The sequence below is a fragment of the Macaca thibetana genome, chromosome 7, assembly GCF_024542745.1.
Source record: "Macaca thibetana thibetana isolate TM-01 chromosome 7, ASM2454274v1, whole genome shotgun sequence".
Lineage (NCBI taxonomy): Eukaryota > Metazoa > Chordata > Mammalia > Primates > Cercopithecidae > Macaca > Macaca thibetana.
In genome coordinates, this window is record NC_065584.1 from 77,797,754 (window position 1) to 77,820,910 (window position 23,157).

At 37.9% G+C, this 23,157-nt stretch overlaps 1 long non-coding RNA gene across 1 annotated transcript in view; it reads right to left on the minus strand.

Moving 5' to 3' along the window:
• The window catches only part of LOC126959396 (uncharacterized), a 78,876-nt gene extending 67,764 nt beyond the window's left edge, over window positions 1-11,112 (minus strand). Inside the window, exon 1 of the long non-coding RNA XR_007727526.1 lies at window positions 11,010-11,112. This is a non-coding gene — a long non-coding RNA (uncharacterized LOC126959396). The remainder of the gene's footprint in view (window positions 1-11,009) is intronic.
• Window positions 11,113-23,157: the final 12,045 nt, after the last annotated feature.

Genomic DNA, 23,157 nt, shown 5'->3' on the forward strand with positions numbered 1-23,157 from the left:
GATTGATTCATCCTGGCTAACATGGTGAAACCTCATCTCCAGTAAAAATACAAAAAAAATTAGCCAGGTGTGGTGGCAGGTGCCTGTAGTCCCAGCTACTTGGGAGGCTGAGGCAGGAGAATGAGTGAACCCGGGAGGCGGAGCTTGCAGTGAGCCGAGATGGCGCCACTGCACTCCAGCCTGGGCAACACAGCTAGACTCCCTCTTAAAAAAAAAAAAAAAATCTGTGTATAACTTTTGACTTCCCAAAAATATAACTACTAATAGCTTACTCTTGACCAGCAACTATACTAATTACATTAATGGTCAACACATACTTTGTATATGTATTATATACTGTATTTCTACAATAAAGTGAGCTAAAGAAAAGAAAATGTGGACAGGCGTGGTGGCCTTCCAGCACTTTGGGAGGCTGAGGCGGAACAATTGCTTGAGGTCAGGAGTTTGAGAGAAATTAAAATGTTATTAACAAAATCATAAGGAAGAGAAAATGTATTTACTATTCAGTAAGTGGAAGAAGTGGAAGTGGACCATCATAAAGGTCTTCATCCTCGTGGTCCTTATATTGAATAGGCTGAGGAGGAGGAAGACAATGGGGTTGGTCTTGTTGTCTCAGGGGTGGCAGAGGTGGAATAAAATCCTTTTTTAAGTGTTCCCACAGAGTTCAACCTGTGTTGTTCAAGGGTCAACTGTACATAAAACAGAAGTACACAACATAATCCTATACTTTTTCTAGTAGATAATGAAAAAAGAAAATTTGCCAAATAAGAGTTACTGATAAAACATTTAGAGTAGTAAAACTTCTTTTAAATGTGTATTTTAAAAATATTTGTAGTTCAAAAGCAAGTAGAAATCATGAAAGATTATCTTTTAAATAATTTGATAATGTATTAACAATTGTATCTCCTTTTATTATTTAACTTTGTTCTAAGTAGCACACTCTAAAATAGCTGCAGGATTCTGTCTTCTCAAGAAGATTTTTATAGCCTTTGGTAAGATTTTTAAAGTAGAAACAGAGCTGACCTTGGAGTATAGTAATTTATTACTAAGGGCTCTCTGTAAAATAAACTTTAAAAGTCACAAATGAAGACTTATCTTCCACAAGCTTGTCAGGAGATAAGATTTCTACCTAAGGACTTCATAGGAGAAGCATTGACCTTGCTCTGGTAGCTTTTATATGATGTTTCATTTATAGAAGGAATAAATGAAATATGATACTTGTCATATCAGAGTTTATTTTGCAACCACAAACACTGCAGGTGAAGCATAACTTTTAAAATTTTTTTATAAGATTAAAAGATGATCATAAGGTTTGCACCTCTCCCCTTTCATTCCAGAGGTTATTCTGGTCTGAAAAATTATACTAATGGGAACTCTAAACCCACTGAATCCCTTGTTCTCAATGTCCTTCTTTAGACATTGACAGAGATAAGAATTCCTCCAATTAGTCCTTTGACTTATTTCCTGAGTCACCGTTCAAAGACTTCCTTGCCGCCAGGATAAAGGAGTGAACAGGGACCCAGACAGATGAGAAGGAAATTGATTTTTATAATAGTGTGTTATGTAGCTTTGTGTACAAGTTTACTTCTTTATCTGAAAGGGGAAGATGAGGCTGTCTCTGCCCAATACCCTAATAGGCTGGGTCTTGATTTTGTTCATTTAACATTTATGCACATAACACTCCTGTAATATTATCTAATTATTTCAATGTGTTAAGAAGTAGGGTCCATGACATGTATTTGCTTTGTGTTTCTCACAGTTCTATCATAAGACTAAGAACTATAGTATAGTACTGTGATGGTTAATTTTATATGCCAAGTTTTGACAAGGTCACAGGATATTAATAAATCTCATATACATATATGTGAGATAATATATAAATACCATTCATTCTATTTATTTATGTATCTATTGGAGATGTGTGTGTGTGTGTTTGTGTGTATGCTGTTCCTCTAGAGAAAACTGACAAATATTGTACTTAATACTTTTGTGGAATATCAAATACTTTTGTGGAGTATCAAAAATTTGAAATAGAATGAGAATCATTCTGCCTTGCCATCTTGAAACATTTTTAAAAGTTGAAATTGGTAAGCAAATATAAGATTTATTGCTATTTTCACTTTCACAATAATACAAGTTCATATTCTATACTGTAGCTTTCTCTCCTTTCTTTGGTTTATCTCATTTAGTCCAAAAGTATTAGAGTCCCACTTCTATTATAGTAAACTATTTGGAATGGTCTAAATTATTTTGTTGCCTTAAATTTTTTGTTGTTTTTCAGTAACACTTCAAAGTCAGCTGAAGTCTAGAAATAATTGTTATATATATGATTTTAATACTCAATAGAAATAATTTTAGATTTTGTTTCAGCATAATAATCAGTCATTAAAGTTAACATTCAGTTTATTTCCAAAATTAGATACAATAGATTTTTTCCCAAGTGAAAGTATATTTTCTTATAGATGTTATATAGCTTCAGCCACAGTCAATTTAATACAGATCAACAATCCTTTGTCCACATTTATAAGATTCAAGAAACTCTTAAAACTGAAAACTTTCATGACTCACAAAGTGCCAGAATCAAACCCGAACTGCACTCACTCGGTAGCAAAACACAACGTGAACTGATGTGAGGCTATTTATATCATTATCCACTATTTTTATACATTTTGCCACGAAACAAAAAAAGGAATATGTTGCATTATAGTGTGGCCTTAAACCCAGATGAAGATTTTAAATACACAGTAAGTGTATGTTGGTTTCTAAATTTTTTTAAAAATTTAATTCTCTAACACATCTGGAATTGTTGGCCTGCGTTTGTATTTTTATTCATAATGAGATGTTTTATCAGGCCAGGAAAGATCACAGTGCTTATTTATAGATTAGCCTTTCCTGGGAACTCTTCACCCATTGCTGTTTGGTTGTTGATTTTTTTTTTCTTTTTTTTTTTTTTGCTTTAAGTCTCCTGATTATGAGCCTCATGATTCATTCTACCATTGCCATCATCCTCTGTTCAGTGCCTATTGTGTCTTTCAGACTAAAAGTCAGTCTTTCTATGCCTCTTGACTGTCACTAGCACCCCTCCTTGCTTGACTTTCTGGGGGAAAGACTCCCTGCAAATCACTAAGTAACCCCTTGATTTGTTCCTCTCTTAACTTTCTCTTCTTTCAACTCTAAATTTCTCACCTTATTCACCTTTTTCTATTATAACTTCCAATCAGCTCCTGCGGCTTTTAAAACATTTTTTCTCCTTTGGAAATGGGAATATTAAAGAACCCAGTTTAAGAGAAACTTATTCCAATATACTTTAACCCCAGAGACTGGTATACCAAATAGTATTCAGTGTATATACATTAATGAAGAAATGAATGAAGATGGTATAGTGTTCTGGTTATCTATTGGTGCACAAGCTACTCAAGACTTGGTGGCTAAAAACAACAACAACATTATTATTATTTTATCTCATGATGCTGTGGATCAGAACTTTGGACAGGCACAGACAGGATGATGGCTTCTCTCCCCTTCACAATGTCTAGAGTCATCTTGGATGACTCTAATGGCTGAGGCTGGCTCAGCTAGAGACTAGCTTACAATCTCTATCTCTCCTTCTCTTCCCCTCTCTCTCAACCCATGGCTATTATGACTATTATGGGCTTCCTCATAGCCACAGTCAATCAGACTTCTTACAAAGTAGCTCATGGCTCCAAATGTAGGGGAATGGACAGGAAGAGTCCTCTTAAAGGTGAGACTCAGATCTGGCACAGCATCACTTCCACCATAATTTACTGGTTTAAGCAATGAGACAATTATCAAAGAATCTGTCGCCACCTTTAATCTACCAGAGTGGGTCAGTCAGCTTTCTCTATTCTCTAAAGCACTTCCCTTTCCTTCTATTTTATTTATTCTATGATCTTATAACCTGAGTTTATGATCACTCTAAGTTAACTTCCAAAAGTTTTCCTAAATTGTTATTTTTAATGTGTTTGCCTTTTCTGCAATGTTTTTGCTGCTTCTATTCTTTTTACCTAATAGTACAGAGGGCTAAGGGTGGTGGTGATTACCCTACTGATGCTTGCAAACTGTAGTCTATTATTTATTTAGAAATCAGCAAAGGCCAAGAATGAAAGGGAGTAGTCTCATCTTATTTGTCCTCCAAAAAAGGCTACAGTAAGAAAATTGTGGACATCTCTGAAATCTCATTTTTGTTCTCTGAAATAAGATTAGCAATTAGAGAAATTAATTTAGAGAATGCTATGTAAAAGTCAAAAGAGATGTTTTAAAAGATTTATTTGCTCCAATACTACATGCTCTTGAAAACTAGCTTCAAACATATTTATTTTATAAGATATGATAAAAATTCTTAATTGCAAACAAGAGAATCCACTCTGGCTAATATACAGAAAAGGGAGAAGCAAAGAAATCATATAAGATTCCAGAAACAAAGAACAGAAACGCATCAGAAAATTGGCCTGATGAGAAATCTATCAGTAATGTCTCTAGAATGATAGCACTGCCTGCATTAGGATAAAAAGTTACTATATGGACCGGTTCCAAGATGGCTGAATAGGAACAGCTCCAGTCTACAGCTCCCAGCATGAGCAATGCAGAAGATGGGTGATTTCTGCATTTCCAGCTAAGTTACTGGGTTCATCTCACTGGGGCTTGTTGGACAGTGGGTGCAGCCCATGGAGTGTGAGCCAAAGCAGGGCGGAGCATCACTTCACCTGGGAAGCAGAAGGGGTAGGGGAAGTCTCTTTCCTAGCCAAGGGAAGCCGTGACAGACGGTACCTGGAAAATTGGGATACTCCCACTCTAATACTGTGCTCTTCCAATGGTCTTAGCGAACAGCAGACTGGGAGATTATATCCCGCGCCTGGCTTGAAGGGTTCCACACCCATGGAGCCTCGCTCACTGCTAGCACAGCAGTCTAAGATCGAACTGTAAGGCAGCAGCAAGGCTGGTGGGGGAGAGGTGTCCACCATTGCTGAGGCTTGAGTAGGTAAACAAAGTGACTAGGAAGCTCAAACTGCCTGCCTCTGTAGACTCCACTTCGGGGCAGGGCATAGCTGAACAAAAGGCAGCAGAAACTTCTGCAGACTTAAACATCCCTGTCTGACAACTTATGAAGAGAGTAGTGGTTCTCCCAGCATGGAGTTTGAGATCTGAGAATGGATAGACTGCCTTCTCAAGTGAGTAGCCTAACTGGGAGATACCTCCCAGTAGGGGCCGACTGACACTTCATACAGGGGAGTGCCCCTCTGAGATGAAGCTTCCAGAGGAAGGATCAGGCAGCAACAATTTCTGTTCTGCAATATTTACTATTCTGCATCCTCCACTGGTGATACCCAGGCAAACAGGTCCAGAGTGGACCTCCAGCAAACTCCAACAGACCTGCAGCTGAGGGTCCTGACTATTAGAAGGAAAACTAACAAACAGAAAAGACATCCACACCAAAATCCCATCTGTATGTCACCATCATCAAAGACCAAAGGTAGATAAAACCACAAAGATGGCGGGGGGGGAACCAGAACAGAAAAGCTGAAAACTCTAAAGATCAGAGCGCTGTTATCTTCCAAAGGAATGCAGCTCCTCACCAACAACAGAACAAAGCTGGATGCAGAAAGACTTTGACAAGTTGACAGAAGTAGGCTTTAGATGATCGGTAATAAACTTCTCCGAGGTAAAGGAGGATGTTCGAACCCATCACAAAGAAGCTAAAAACCTTGAAAAAAGATGAGATGAATGGCTAACTAGAATAAACAGTGTAGAGAAGACCTTAAATGACCTGATGGAGCTGAAAACCATGGCACAAGAACTATGTGACACATGCACGAGCTTCAGGAGCGAACTTGAACAAGTGGAAGACAGGGTATCAGTGATTGAAGATCAAATTAATAAAATGAAGCAAGAAGAGAAGTTTAGAGAAAAAAGAGTAAAAAGAAATGAACAAAGCCTCCAAGAAATATGGGACTATGTGAAAAGACCAAATCTACATCTGATTGGTGTACCTGAAAGTGATGGGGAGAATGGAATCAAGTTGGAAAACACTCTGCAGGATATTATCCAGGAGAACTTCCCCAACCTAGAAAGGCAGGCCAACATTCAAATTCAGGAAATACAGAGAATGCCACAAAGATACTCCTCGAGAAGAGCAACTCCAAGACACATAATCATCAGATTCACCAAAGTTGAAATGAAGGACAAAATGTTAAGGGCAGCCAGAGAGAAAGGTCAGGTTACCCACAAAGGGAAGCCCATCAGACTAACAGCAGATCTCTCAGCAGAAACCCTACAAGCCAGAAGAGAGTGGGGGCCAATATTCAACATTGTTAAAGAAAAGAATTTGCAACCTAGAATTTCATATCCAGCCAAACTAAACTTTAGAAGCAAAGAAGAAATAAAATCCTTTCCAGACAAGCAAATGCTGAGAGATTTTGTCACCACCAGGCCTGCCTTACAAGAGCTCCTGAAGGAAGCACTAAACTTGGAAAGGAAGAACTGGTACCAGTCACTGCAAAAACATGCCAAATTGTAAAGACCATTGATGCTAGGAAGAAACTGCATCAACTAAGGAGAAAAATAACCAGCTAACATCATAATGACAGGATCAAATTCACACATAACAATATTAACCTTAAATGTAAATGGGCTAAATGCCCCAATTAAAAGACACAGAGTGGCAAACTGGATAAAGAGTCAAGACCCATCAGTGTGCTGTATCCAGGAGACTCATCTCATGTACAGAGACACACATAGGCTCAAAATAAAGGGATGGAAGAATATTTACCAAGCAAATGGAAAACAAAGAAAAGCAAGGGTTGTAATCCTAGTCTCTCATAAAACACACTTTAAACCAACAAAGATTAAAAGAGACAAAGAAGGCCATTACATAGTGGTAAAGGGATCAATTCAACAAGAAGAACTAACTATCCTAAATATATATGCACCCAATACAGGAGCACCCAGATTCATAAAACAAGTCCTTAGAGACATACAAAGAAACTTAGACTCACACACAATAATAATGGGAGACTTTAACACCCCACTGTCAACATTAGACAGATCAACGAGACAGAAAGTTAACAAGGATATCCAGGACTTGAACTCAGCTCTGCACAAAGTGGACCTAATAGACATCTACAGAACTCTCCACCCCAAATCAACAGAATATACATTCTTCTCAGGACCACATCACAATTATTCCAAAATCAACCACATGGTTGGAAGTAAAGCACTCCTCAGCAAATGTAAAAGAACACAAATTATAACAAACCGCAGTGCAATCAAATTAGAACTCAGGATTAAAAAACTCACTCAAAACCACTCAACTACATGGAAACTGAGCAACCTGCCCCTGAATGACTACTGGGTACACAATGAAATGAAGGCAGAAATAAGATGTTCTTTGAAACCAATGAGAACAAAGACATAACGTACCAAAATCTCTGGGACACATTTAAAGCAGTGTGTAGAGGGAAATTTATAGCACTAAATGCCCACAAGAGAAAGCAGGAAAGATGTATAATCCACACCCTAACATCACAATTAAAAGAATTAGGGAAGCAAGAGCAAACACATTTAAAAGCTAGCAGAAGGCAAGAAATAACTAAGATCAGAGCAGAACTGAAGGAGATAGAGACACACACACACAAAAAAAAACCTTCAAAAAATCAATGAATCCAGGAGCTGGTTTTTAGAAACTATCTACAAACTTGATAGACCACTAGCAAGACTAATAAAGAGAAAAGAAAGAAGAATCAAATAGACGCAATAAAAAATGATAAAGGGGATATCACCACCAATCGCACAGAAATACAAACTACCATCAGAGGAAACAAGAAACACCTCTATGCAAATAAACTAGAAAATCTAGAAGAAATGGATACATTCCTGGACAAATAAACCCTCCCAAGACTAAATGAGGAAGAAGTTGAATCCCCGAATAGACCAATAACCGGCTCTGAAATTGAGGCAATAATTAATAGCATACCAACCATAAAAAGTCCAGGACCAGATGGATTCACAGCCGAATTCTACCAGAGGTACAAAGAGGAGCTGGTACCATTCCTTATGAAACTATTCCAATCAACAGAAAAAGGGGGACTCCTCCTTAACTCATTTTATGAGATCAGCATCATCCTGATACCAAATCGGGCAGAGACACAACAAAAAAAAGAGAATTTTAGACCAATATCCCTGATGAACATCGATGCAAAAATCCTCAATAAAATACTGACACACCAAATCCAGTGGCACATCAAAAACCTTATCCACCACGATCAAATTGGCTTCATCCCTGGGATGCAAGGCTGGTTCTACATACGCAAATCAATAAACGTAATCCGTCATATAAACAGAATCAAAGATAAAAACCACATGATTATCTCAGTAGATGCAGAAAAGACCTTCGACTAAATTCAACAGCCCTTCATACTAAAAACTCTCAATAAGCTAGGTATTGATGGGACGTATCTTAAAATAATAAGAGCTATTTATGACAAACCCATAGCCAATATCATACTGAATGGGCAAAAACTGGAAGCATTCCCTTTGAAAACTGGCACAAGACAGGGATATCCTCTCTCACCATTCCTATTCAACATAGTCTTGGAAGTTCTGTCCAGGGCAATCAGGGAGGAGAAAGAAATAAAGGGTATTCAATTAGGAAAAAAGAAAGTCAAATTGTCCCTGTTTGCAGATGACATGATTGTGTATTTATGAAACCCCATCATCTCAACCCAAAATCTCCTTAAGTTGATAAGCAACTTCAGCAAAGTCTCAGGATACAAAATCAATGTGCAAAACTCACAAGCTTTCCTATACACCAATAACAGATAAACAGAGAGCCAAATCGTGAGTGAACTCCCATTCACAATTACTACAAAGAGAATAAAGTACCTAGGAATCCAACTTACAAGGGATGTAAAGGACCTCTTCAAGGAGAACTACAAACCACTGCTTGACGAAATAAAAGAGGACACAAACAAATGGAAGAATATTCCATGCTCATGGATAGGAAGAATCAATATCGTGAAAATGGCCATACTGCCCAAGGTAATTTATAGATTCAATGCCATCCCCATCAAGCTACCAATGAGTTTCTTCACAGAATTGGAAAAAACTACTTTGAAGTTTATATGGAACTGAAAAAGATCCCACATTGCCAAGACAATCCTAAGCCAAAAGAACAAAGCTAGAGGCATCACACTACATAACTTCAAACTATACTACAAGACTACAGTGACCAAAACAGCATGGAACTGGTACCAAAACAAAGATATAGATCAGTGGAACAGAACAGAGCCCTCAGAAATAAAGCCACATATCTACAACCATCTGATCTTTGACAAACCTGACAAAAACAAGACATGGGGAAAGGATTCCCTATTTAGTAAATGGTGCCGGGAAAACTGGCTAGCCATATGTAGAAAGCTGAAACTGGATCCTTCCTTACACCTTATACAAAAATTAATTCAAGATGGATTAAAGACTTAAATGTTAGACCTAAAACTGTAAAAACCCTAGAAGAAAACCTAGGCGATATCATTCAGGACATAGGCATGGGCAAGGACTTCCTGACTAAAATACCAAAAGCAATGACAGCAAAAGCCAAAATTGACAAATGGGATCTAATTAAACTAAAGAGCTTCTGCATAGCAAAAGAAACTACCATCAGAGTGAACAGGCAACCTACAGAATGGGAGGAAATTTTTACAATCTACTCATGTGACAAAGGGCTAATAATATCCAGAATCTACAAAGAACATAAACAAATTTACAAGAAAAAAACAAACAACCCCATCAAAAAGTGGGCAAAGGATATGAACAGACACTTCTCAAAAGAAGACATTTATGCAGCCAACAGACGCATGAAAAAATGCTCATCATCACTGGCCATCAGAGAAATGCAAATCAAAACCACAATGAGATACCATCTCACATAAGTTAGACTGGCGATCATTATAAAGTCAGGAAACAACAGATGCTGGAGAGGATGTGGAGAAATAGAAACACTTTTACACTGTTGTTGGGACTGTAAACTAGTCCAACCATTGTGGAAGGCAATGTGGCAATTCCTCAAGGATCTAGAACTAGAAATACCATTTGACTTAGCCATCCCATTACTGGGTATATACCCAAAGGATTATAAATCATGCTGCTATAAAGACACATGCACACATATGTTTCTTGCGGCACTATTCACAATACCAAAGACACGGAACCAACACAAATGTCCATCAAATATAGACTGGATTAAGAAAATGTGGCACATATACACCATGGAATGCTACGCAGCCATAAAAATGGATGAGTCCATGTCCTCTGTAAGGACATGGATGAAGCTAGAAACCATCATTCTCAGCAAACTAACACAGGAATGGAAAAACCAAACACCACATGTTCCCACTCATAGGTGGGAATTGAACAATGGGAACACTTAGACACAGGGTGGGGAACATCACACACTGGGGCCTGTCATGGGCTAGAGGTAGTGGGGAGGAAATATACCTAATGTAAATGACGAGTTAATGGGTGCAGCACACCTACATGGCACATATATACATATGTAACAAACCTGCACATTGTGCACATGTACCCTAGAACTTAAAGTCTAATAATAAAAACATAATTAAAAAATTACTATATGGAAACTTTTTGCACATAGGTCATTTCTGAGTCATTGTCTTGCATGAATGTTTCTGATTGATGAAACCATAGCCACATTTCCACAGCCTAGCTACTAGACTCTCTAGGACATATGGGAGTTTTTAAAATGAAATCAACTTTGAGTAGAATTTAGAGTGTGGTAAAATATCAAAATGCAAAGTGGCTGTTCAAAATGTATTTGATAGGCAAACAGAAATGAGTGATGTCTCTCTCAGCCCATCTTTTAGTGGACAAAATCAATATATATTCTTCTACTATATTAAATTTACAAAAGCATAGCAACAATGCTATGTTCCAACCTTGTATTATATAAATATCAGTTATAATTATAACACACTTACTGTTTTCCAAATTCTCTTCAGTTACTTTATGAAGCTTCAAGCCTGACATCTGGGTAATGTCCATTTCTCCTCTGATTTATTCACATTTTTTTCTGGGTATTTTCTAACCTATGGAAAATTATAATAATTATTAGAAAAGGTAGAGCATGGGAAATGTTAATATATAAACATTTCCATGATCACCAAGAAAGAAAAAGTAGGTGTCTACAGGTGCTATGGTTGAAATGTTCCCTCAAAAACTCATGTTGAGGTTTATTTGCCATTGTGACAGTATTAAGAGCTAGGACCTTTACTTAAGGAGTAAGTATGTCATAAGGGCTCTGCCTTCATCAATAAATTAATACCATTATCCCAGGAGTGGGTTGGTTATGGGTTCTTCCTCAAGAATTCCCAGCCTACTCTTCATTCAAGAAATTCTGTGTTGTGACTTGACTCGGAGTCATGGCATGGAGGCACAATCCTGGAAATCTGTTTTCTAGGCTTATTTGTTGCTGCTGTTTTTGTTTGTTTATTTCTTTTTGTGTTACTTATACAGATCAAGTGGGACCTTAATGGTTACACAACGTTTTCAGACCCAGGGACCCCCTAATCAATCAGCAAGGCAAAGTGTGTCAAAGCACTCTGATTATCACAATGTGGTTAAGTGCTGCTAATGAGGCTCATATTAATGGCAGCATCTCCCACCTTTGTTTTCATCCTGTAGGGAATAGATACTGCACTTTTCAAAGATGCTTGTGTCTGTTTTTATGGTTTCTAGAAATCACATATTTTCCTTTTTCTGGACCCATATTTAAAACGTTGCTTCCATATGCATTATATTTCATTTGTTCTGCTTTAGTACCTTAAAATGCTTTCTCACATATATTCCTGCAGGTATTTGCCAATATAACTTGTCAAAACACTGCTTTTCTTTTCCTTTGGTGGGTAAGCCTTTTCTTTCTGGGTTTAATTTTGCCCTAGCTTTTTGGAGCACTCTGAACTCTGACACTAGCTTTGGGTCCAAGGCATTGCAAAGTGTCAGGAATGAGTTATGAAGAAAGTTATACTACCTCCTGAGGTAACTGCCTCAGGCAATGTGCTTACATGGTTTTCAGGGAAGCAGGAACAACCCATTCAAGACTGGAGAAAAAGCTATTTCTTCTTCTAAGGGATGTTTAGTAAATTTGAGTGTTCAAAGTACTCTGAGTTTTCAGGGTTTTCCCATCTGTTTCAATTACAATTCCATGGAAGTGTCTTAACTTTCAGTAAGAGTCATGGTATCATTAGAATTCAACTGATGTAATTGAGAAACCACAGCATTAGACTGTGCATTTAATTTTCAGTTTCATCAGCCATACAGAGAGGAGAGCTAATTTTAGGGTAATCATTTTATCGCCCTGGCTTTTTTATTATGTTGAGCTGAGAATTTAAAACTTTAAGGTGTTGTTTCCTTTCTTTCAAAGCTTAAGCACATTTAGAAGTAGCCAAGTCACCCTATAGCTCTTATGTTCTTCATGCCCATTGTACTTTTCTAAGCATAAGCTCTCCTACTTCCTTGCCTTCTATAATAACATTATTCCAGGTAACCAAGAGCACAGATGATAAATATAAGCAAGTGTTTCATTTTAGTATGCCATGGGTGCCAGTGCTCTTTTCTCTAGAACTAATTGTATTCTCAGAGCTTTCAAATCCAACCTGCCAGATAATGAATCCCAGATACTTATTTCCTTGAGGGTTCCTTGCACTTTTAGTACAAATTATTCTATTAAATAACCTTAGTTGCAAGGAAACACATTCATTCCACCCAGATTAAGCAGAATAGATATTTATTAAAGATACTAGGTAGCATGTATACTCATTGATTGTGCTAGGGTAATAAACAGGCTAAGTTCACCAGAACAATATCCCTAGTCTATTGCCAATTTCTGAATTGCTTCAAAAACAGTCCCAAGGGAGAAGCAACCTATGACACTGCCAACTCCACAACCACCAGAAAAAAAAAGTGTGCTCTGCCAGAGCTTTTTCCTACTTGATCACTTCCAAATTGAAGACATATGTAGGTGGAAATGACTACTGGAAACTGGTCCCCACCTGTAATTCTGGGCACAAGAAAAGCTGGGAAATGCAGTTTTAAAATTGTATCTTAAGAAAACAGAATTTATCTTGTGGTAAATACAAAAATGCAGGTGGGTTTTCAAAAGATGTGCAGCCAAAAATGACAAATGTATACTACATGTGGCTACTGTGTTTAAAATATTTCATAAAACTTGTGAAAATTTTTAAATAATTATACCTGCCTTTATCTCATATATTTGTAACATAGAAATGGTTCTTAAATAAGTGGTATCATACTTTTAGCAAGGTAACCATAACTATAATTTTAGTAAGAAACATCTAGATTCAAGATGTAATATTGTAAACTACAACTACAGAGTCTGCAGACATAATTGACATTTGATTATATCGCTCTTGTCTTTCAGACTTTATATTTGAAGAAAACTTCTAGGTGACAATTGAATCAACAAATTTATCATTATTAATTTTAATCTGTATGAGTTACCAATTTAAGATAAACAGTTCGTCATTAAAATATAAATAGAGGATGTATGTATTTTTTGAGCATGGTTTATTTGATCATATTTATAACGAATTCAACATGACTGGAAAATCTACACATTCCACAGAGACTATACCTGTATGTGTGTGCACACACATATGCATATATATATATTTTGTATATATTGTTCATAAATGGAGAAAGCTGAACATAGCAGTCCTTTTATTCATTAGAACATAATAAGGCCAGGTGCAGTGGCTCACGCCTGTAATCCCAGCACTTTGGGAGGCCAAGGTGGGAGAATCACTTGAGGTCAGGAGTTTGAGACCAGCTTGGCCAATATGGCAAAACCCCGTCTCTACTAAAAATATAAAAACTAGCTGGGCGTGATGTTGCACATCTGTAATCCCAGCTATTCGGTAGGCTGAGGCAGGAAAATTGCTTGAATCTGGGAAGCAGAGGTTGCAGTGAGCCGAGATTGCACCACTGCACTCCAACTTGGGCAATAGAATGAGACTCCATCTCAAAAAAAAAAAAAAAAAAAAAGTTTTTGACATTATTATTATGTCAAATAATTAATGTCAAAAAATAATTAATGTCAAAAAACTTTATAAGAAACCTTAAGGGCCAGGCACAGTGGCTCATACCTGTAATCCCAGCACTTTGGGAGGCCGAGGCGGGTGGATCACTAGGTCAGGAGATCAAGACCATCCTGGCTAACACGGTGAAACCCCCGTCTCCACTAAAAATAGAAAAAATTAGCCAGACGTGGTGGTGGGAGCCTGTAGTCCCAGCTACTAGGGAAGCTGAGGCAGGAGAACGGTGTGAACCCAGGAGGCAGAACTTGCAGTGAGCCGAGATCGCGCCACTGCATTCCAGCCTGGACAACAGAGCGAGACTCCATCTCAAAAATAAATAAATAAATAAATAAATAAATAAACAAACCTCGAGATTTAATTTAAAAAATAATTTTCTTAAGGTTCAGTACTGGAAGAATACTCTTCTTTCTTCTTCAGAACTATATAGCTAATCAAATGTGTTAAAAGTGTAAATTCATCATACTCAGATTCTTATACCTCCCTGCCAACTTTGTCTTCTTGTGCTTGTTAACTCAGTAAATTGTACCACCACCACTATCACTTATAAAACCAAAAACCTACTAAGGCGGATGCTGTCAGCACTCCCACTCCCTATATTCCCTTGGGTTTCACCATTTCCGTGTATACCGTCTGTATTAGTCTATTTTCACACTGGTATAAAGAACTACCTGAGACTGAGTTATTTACAAAGAAAAGAAGTTTAATTGACTCACAATTCTCCATGGTTTGGAAGGTCTCAGGAAACTAACAATCATGGCAGAAGGTGAAGGGGAAGCCAAGGCACGTCTTACATGGTAGCAGGAGGGTGGTGGGAGTGGGGAGGGTACTGCCAAACACTTTTAAACCATCAGATCTTGTGAAAACTCTTGTCAAGAGAACAGCATGGGGGAAACAGCCCCCATGAACCAATCACCTCTCACCAGGTCCCTCCCTCAACACCTGAGGATTACAATTTGAGATGAGATTTTGGTGGGGGCACAGAGCCGAACAATATCATCATCCAACTTCTACTTGTCAATATCTGCATCTCTTCCCTATGGGCTTTCTCTCAACATTAGAGGCCACTCTGCCTGAACACAAAGCATGCTGAATTTGCCTAAGTAATGCCAGAATTAACATCCATTTGGGAGCAGCTTTCAATTAATGAATGACGGGAGTTAATGTAAAAACACCACAGTTCCTTCATCCCTATGGTGGAATAAATATAAGAAGCATGTTTTTTCCAGATTAAATTCTAGTTACCCACAATGATAACTTGTTTGATAATTGTGCAAATTGCAAAATATGGTAATAGTTCTCTCCATGTTAGTGTGCGCGTTCCTTTGCAAGGTGAGATTGCTGTCCCTTCTGACAAAAAGTAGAGTACTCCATCTCTATTTATTTAGATTTTTTATTGTTTTGTATAATTTCTTAGTTACTGCTCTAGGTAATACAATATGCATATACAAGTTATCATAATGTATTGTAATTGACATTTTACCAGTTTAAGTGATGTGTAGAAGGCTTAGTTTCATTTAGGACCTTTTGCCCTCCCTCCCTGCTTTTAAAATATAGTTGCCTCAAGTATTTCCTTTATATATATCAAGTACTACATCAGATAGTATTATGATTTTTGCCTCAACCATAAGATATGATTTAAGAAACCCACGAGAAGTAATCTAGTCTATTATATTACCCTTATTTTTACACATTCTTTCTTTCTGGAAGTTCTTTCTTCTCTGAGGTTTTGAGTCTTCTGTTATAATTTCCTTTCTCTTTAGAGAACTCCTTTTGCCCACGCTTCAAGGGCAGATTCCTTGGAAATGAATTCTATTAGTTTTATTTTTTCTGAGAATGTCCCTATTCACTCGTCATTACTGAATGATATTTTCACCAGATAAGAATTCTCAATTGACCACTATTTTCTTTCATTATTTTAAAATGTGCTGCTTCTTTCTGGCCTCTGTGGTTTCTGATGAAAAATCTATTGTTGTTTGACTTGTTTTTCCCCTATCATCGATTCCTTCTGGTTACTTTCTTTTCCTTTACATTTCAGAAGTTTAATTATAACATATCTCGGTATGAAATTTTTGAGGTTTATTCTATTTGGGTTTCATTTCTGTGAGATAAGCTTCTTGAATCTGTAGGTTTATGTGTTTTACAAAGTTTGGGACATTTTCAGCCATTTTTTCTTTGAATACTTCTTTGGTCTCATTTTTTCTCTTCCCCTTCTAGAACTCTGGTGAAACAAACAGTAGCTCTTTATATTGTCCCATTAGCCTGAAACTTTGTTCAGTTTTGAAAGTATATTTTGCTTTGTTTTTCAGATTGTATAAATTCTATTGATCTGTCTTCAATTTACTGATTCTATGTTTGGTTGTTTCCACTCTACTATTGGGCCATAAAGTTAGTTGTTTTTTTCTGTTATTTTATTTTTCAGTTCTATAATCTCCATTTGGTTGGTTTTTTTTTAACAGAACTTTTATTTATTTTCTAATTTACAACTGTAAGTGTGAGTTTGTCTATTTCTTCTTTCGTGTCTTTCAGGTTCTTTTTTTTCTTTTTGTTCATTTATTTTGCAGTTTTGCTGTTTGGGACATATACATTTAGGATTGCTATATCTTCTTGGTGGACTGACCCTTTCATTAGTTATTTAATGTTCTCCTTTGTCCCTGGTAACTTTTCTCAATCTGAAGTCGAATTCACCTAATATTAACATAAACATTCATCTTTTCTTTTCATTAATGTTTGCATGGTATCTCTTTTTCTATTGTTTTACTTTCAATTTTCCTATATGTTTATATGTGAAATGCATTTCTTAGAGTTAACCTATATTAGGTAATAATTTTAATCCACTCTGATAATCTCCGTCTTTTAATTAATATATTTAGACCATGTATATTTAATGTAATTATTAACATATTAGGGCTTATGTCTACTATTTTATATTTTATTTTTCTGTTAATCCCCTCTGTTTTCCTTTTCTATATTTTTCTGCTTTCCTATGTGCTATTTGAGCATTTTAAAAAGTAATTCTAATTTACCTGTAAAATACTTTATTGTATATTTGTATAGTTTTTTAATGGTTGCTTTAGATTTCATATTATACATATATAACTTATTATAGTATTCTGGTAACAAATTTTTATCCATTTGAATGAAGCATAGAAACCTTACCTCTCCTTAAGTCCCCTTGGCTCCCCTGTTGATAACAAAACTGCATAAACTATTTTCTCTACATACGTTGAGAACCACATCATAACAAGAATGTTACAATTGTCTTTCAACCATCAGATATTATTTTAAAAATTCAAGGGCAGAAAGTTTATTGTATTTCCTGTGTATTTACTTTTTCTATTGTTATTTCTTCCTTATCTATGTTCCAGGTTCCCTTCTTTTATTATCTTCTTTCTGTTTCAATAATTTCCTTTAGCTCTTTTTTTAGGGTAGGTCATCTAGAGAACAAATTCTGGTTAGTTTTCTTCCAACTGAGAATGTCTTGATTTTTCCTTTATTCTTAAAGGATATTTTGACTGGATATAGAATTTTGGGTTGAGAGATTTTTTTTCCTTCTGCATTGAACGATATTGTGCAGCTTCCTTCTAGCCTTCATGGATTCTCATGAGAAACTCACTTTCATTGGAATTATTTTTCTTCTACAGGTGAGGTGTTATTTCTTTCTCACTCTTTTTAAGATATTTTCCTTTAGTTTTCAGAAGTTTGATTCTGATGTAACTTGGTATGGAATGACTTTGGTTTATCCTGTTATGGTTTGTTCAACTACTTGAATTTGTAGGTTTACGTATTTTGTCAAATTATAGAAATGTTTAGCTATTAATTATTTGAATATGCCCTCTTTCTTCTCTGTGGGACTCTAATATCATGAATGGCAAACCTTTTTGTCATCTCAATGAGACCTTAAGCTCTGTCCATTTTTTTGTCTGTTTCAGTCTAGTTTTTCTCTTGTTCAGACTGGTGACTTCCATTGTTCTATCATCAAGTCCATAGATTCTTTTGTCTTTTTTAGTCTGTTGAGTCAATTTGGTGAGATTTTTACTGGATATTCAGTTATTACTTTTTTCAGTTCTGAAATTTTTTTTTTTCCCGCCAAAATGCCTTTTTTTGCTAAAGCTTTCTGTTTATTTTTGAGTCTATTTTTTCATTTGTTTCAAGCATATTTCTAATTGTTTATTGGTCTTTTTATAATATCTGAGTTAAAATAACTGTCAGATAATATCAACATCTTTGACATCTAGGTAGTGGTATCTGTTAACTATCTTTTCTCATTCAAGTTAGGATTTCCTTGTTCTTGATGTGACAGTACTTTTGATTGTGTTCTAGACATTTTTGATATTGTTTTAGGATCATTAGGGTTTTATTTGCATCTTCTGTTTTAGCAAGATTCCCTTGACACTGTGCCAGAAGAGTATGGCAGGTACCATCTTATTACTACCAGGTTGTAGGAGAAGTCCAATTCCCCACTCAGTTTCCATTGCCATTTTAATAGGGAGGTGTAATTCATTGCTGGATGGGTATGTAATTTCAGGCCCCTCACTAGGCCTCTGCTGACATCACTTCAGTAGTAGGGGATGGAATGTCTTATTATGGCTGGGATGGGTTGGAAGTCTGGGTTTACCAAGTGCTCTCTACTGATAGGAGATTGTTGATACCTGGCAGAACTCAAAGTCCAGACTGGCTAATAGTCTTTCAATGATACTGCTCCAGGGGCAGGGTGATGGGTATTGTATGTGTGTGCCTGGGGCAGGGAGGGTTTTCTCTTATTGAGGGGTGATGAGGGTCTGAAGTATAGTTTTCCCTCTGGGGCTTTGGGTCAGTTTTTTCCATGGTGTTAGGTTGAAGTCATCCTCTCAAAGTTTTTGCCTGTTTGGCTGCCCCTTCCCATCCTAGAGAAAGTAGAGAAAGCAGGATTTTCTTAGCACTCCTTTGTTTGCATCTGTTAGTGTTTTCAGGTTGCAGGGTTGTCCAGCACTCATCTAAGATATATGAGTCAATAAGAAAACACAGGGAATATACTTCTATGTTATTCTATGGGTGTCAAGATCTCTAGTCAGTCTTTCTTCTTCTCTTCACTTTTCAGAGTCCCCTGTATTTCTATTATGTCCAGAGTTTGTAGCTATACTTAGCAGGAGGAATAAAGAGAAATACATCTATTCCATGTTATCCAGAATTGGAAGCCCTGTAAATGCCCTTTTACATTTCAACTTTTGTATACATTTTATACCAATCATATAATATTAATTATGTATATATTAAGTTACAAATAAATATACAAACACATATATAGAAGGTATATGTTTAAATTTTTTTTACTAATGGGGTGCAGAGATAAATGCAGAGCAGAGTTGTAAGCATTGCTGAGTCATTTCTGGGCCTAACTCTTCTACTAACTCATACGATTTGGGGCATTCATTTCTTTCACCTCTAAAATGAAGCACTGGGCAAGATAGTCTCTAAGACCACCACTTTTTCCTCTAAAAGTCTACAAATAATTCTCAGTAGAATGCCTTCTAAAAGATATGAAATACCACATAAAAATTGTTTCTATTTATGTTTTATTTAAAGCATCTTTAAATCCTAACACGTATTAATTTCCTCAAGAGTAAAGTTCTATTCCATTTTTATTATAATCATCTAATCTAGATTGATCTCATACATGTAATTGTTAAAGAAAAACAATAAAATTGGTTTGATTTAAAAGGGTGTATTATCCTATTTTCTGAGTTAAGTTCAGCGTTGCACTACCTTATTAATTTAGTAATTCTGGACATTTTTCAGTAATATATTCTCCTCACACACTTTTCTCATGGAACTGAAATGGTAAAAATATCTGAAAGAGGCTATTTTATCCCAGGCTTAGTGGTCCAAGATCATAGACTGGTGTGTTTTGTGCTCTGTGTGCATATATATTCCTTCTTCTCAAATACATTATATGCTACTGCCTCTGCTGGGGTTGTCTATTAGTTTGTTCTCATACTGCTGTAAAGAAATACCTGAGACTGGGTAGTTTATAAGGAAAGAGGTTTAATTGGCTCACTGTTCTTCAAGTTGTACAGGAAGCAAGGCAGCATCTGCTTGGCTCCTGCGGAGGCCTTGGGAAACTTACAGTCTAGGTGGAAGGTGAAGGGGGAGGTGGCACCTCCTATGGCCTGAGCAGGAGAGAAAGAGAGAAAGGCGGGAGGTGCCACACACTTTTAAACAAGATCTCGCAAGAATTCTATCATGAGACAGCACAAAGGGGATGGTGTTAAGCCATTCATGACGGATCCACCCCCAGGCTCCACCTCCAACAATGCTCCGCCTCCCACCAGGCTCCGCCTCCAACAATGCTCCGCCTCCCACCAAGCTCCGCCTCCAACAATGCTCCGCCTCCCACCAGGCTCCGCCTCCAACAATGCTCCGCCTCCCACCAGGCTCCGCCTCCAACAATGTGAATGACAATAGAACAAGAGATTTGGGTGGGAACACAGATCCAAACCATATCATTCCACCCCGGGCCCCTCTCAAATCTCATGTCCTTCTCACGTTGAAAAATACAATATTGCCTTCCCAACAATCCCCAGATTCTTAATTCAACATTAAATCAAAAGTCCAAGGTCTCATCCGAGACGAGGCTAATCCCTTCCACCTCTGAGCCTGTAAAATCAAAAACAAGTCAGTTACTCCTAAGATACAATGGGAGTACAAGTATTGGGTAAATACTCCCATTCCAAAAGGGAGAAATCAGCCAAAAGAAAGGGGCTACAGGCCCCACAGAAGCCTGAAACCCATCAGACAGTCATTCAATCTTAAAGCTCCAAAATAATCTCCTTTGACTCCATGTCTCACATCCAGAGTCCACTGGTTCAAGGAGTGGGTTCCTAAGGCCTTGGGCAGCCCTGCTCCTGTGGCTTTTCAGGGGTCAGCCCCGACAGCTGCTTTTATGGGCTGGTGTTGAGTGCCTGGGGCTTTTCCAGGGACATGGTGCAAGGTGTCAGTGGATCTACCATTCTGGGTTTTGCAGGATGGTGGGCCTCTTCTCACAGCTCCACTAGGCAATGCCCCAGTGAGAACTCTGTGTGGGGCCCTCAACCCCACATTTCCCCTTGATACTGCCCAACTAGAAGTTCTCCATGAGGGAACCACCCCTGCAGCAGGCTTCTGCCTGGACATGCATGCCTGTCCATACATCCCCTGAAAATCTAGGTGAAGGCTCCCTAACCTCAACTCTTGCATTCTGCATATTTGCAGGTTAACACCACATGGAAGCCACCAGGCTTATGGCTTGTGTACCCTCTGAAGCAGCAGCCCAAGCTCTACCTGGGCCCCTTTGACCTACGGCTGGAGCTGGAGTGGCTAGGACACAGTGAGCAGTGTCCCAAGTCTGTTCAGGATGGCAGGGCCCTGGACCTGACCCACAAAACCTATTTCCCTCTTAGGTCTCTGGGCCTGTGATGGGGGAAAGGCCTTGAAGTTTTCTAAAATGCCTCAGAGGCCTTTTTTCCATTGTCTTCGTTATCAGCATTTGACTCCTCTCTACTTACGCAAATTTCCCCAGCCTGCTTGAATTCTTCCCTTGAAAATGGGCTCCTCCCCTCCCCCACATCACCAGGCTGCAAATTTTCCAAGCTTTTACGTTCTGCTTCCCTTTTAAGTATGTTTGAGTTTTAGGTAATTTATTTGCTTATGTATATAAGTTGTTAGAAGCAGCCAAGATACATCTTGAATGCATTGTTGCTTAGAAATTTCTTCCACTAGATACACTAAATCATCACTCTCAAGTTCATAATTCCACAGATCCCTGGGGCAGGGGCAGAATACAACCAAGCTCTTTGCTAAAGCCTAACAAAAGTGACCTTTACTCCAGTTCCCAATAAGTTCTTCATTTCCATCTGAGACCTCCTCAGCCTGGACTTCCCTGTCCATATCACTATCAGCATTTTGGTCAGAACAATTTAACAAGTCTCTAGGAAGTTCCAAACTTTCCCTCATTTTCTTGACTTCTTCTGAGCTCTCCTCCACACTCTTCCAATCTCTGCCCATTACCCAGTTCCAAAGCTGCTTCCACATTTTCAAGTATCTTTATAGCAATGCCCCGCTCCTCAGTACCAATTTTCTGTATTAGTCCATTCTCATACTGCTATAAAGAAATACCTAAGACTGCTAAGACTGGATCATTTATAAAGAAGAGAAGTTTAATGAGCTTACGGTTCTGCAGGATGTACAGCAGGCATGATGCTGGCATCTGCTCGGGTTCTGGGGAGGCCTCAGGAAACAGATAATTATGGTAGAAGGCAAAGAAAAAGCCAGTACTTCCCATGGCTGGAGCAGGAGGAAGAGTGGGGAGAGGTGCCCCATACTTTTAAACAATCAGATCTTTGGAGAACTCTATCACAAACAACACCAAGGGGACGGTGCTAAAGCATTCATGAAAGATCCACCTCCATGATCCAATCGCCTCCATGATCCAGTCACTTCCTACCAGGCCCCACCTCCAACACTGGGTACTACAATTGAACACGTGATTTGAGTGGGAACGCATATCCAAACCATATCAGGCTGGCATAACAAAATGCCGAAGACCTGTTGGCTGCTATCATTTGAATGTGTCCCCCAAATTTCATGTGTTGGAAACTTAATGCTCAAATTTATGTGTTGATTGGAGGTAGGGCCTTTGGGAGGTAATTAGGATTAGATAAGATCATCAAAGTGGGGGTCCTCATGATGGGATTGGTAGTTTTATAAAATGAGGAAGCAGGAACTGAGCTGAAACATACTCTTGCCCTCTCTTCACATCATGCCCTCTGCGATGTTATGATGCAGCAAGGAAGCCTTTACTAGTTTCCCACACCAAAATCTTGGACTTCCTAGCCTCCAGAAGTGTAAGAAATAAGTTTATTTTCTTTATAAATTGTCTAGTCTCATGTATTCAGTTATAACAACAGAAAATAGACAAAAACAGTGGCTGACGCAGCAAAATTTTATTTTCTCACAATTCTGGAGGCTGGAAGTCCAAGATAAAGGTGCTGGTAGGATC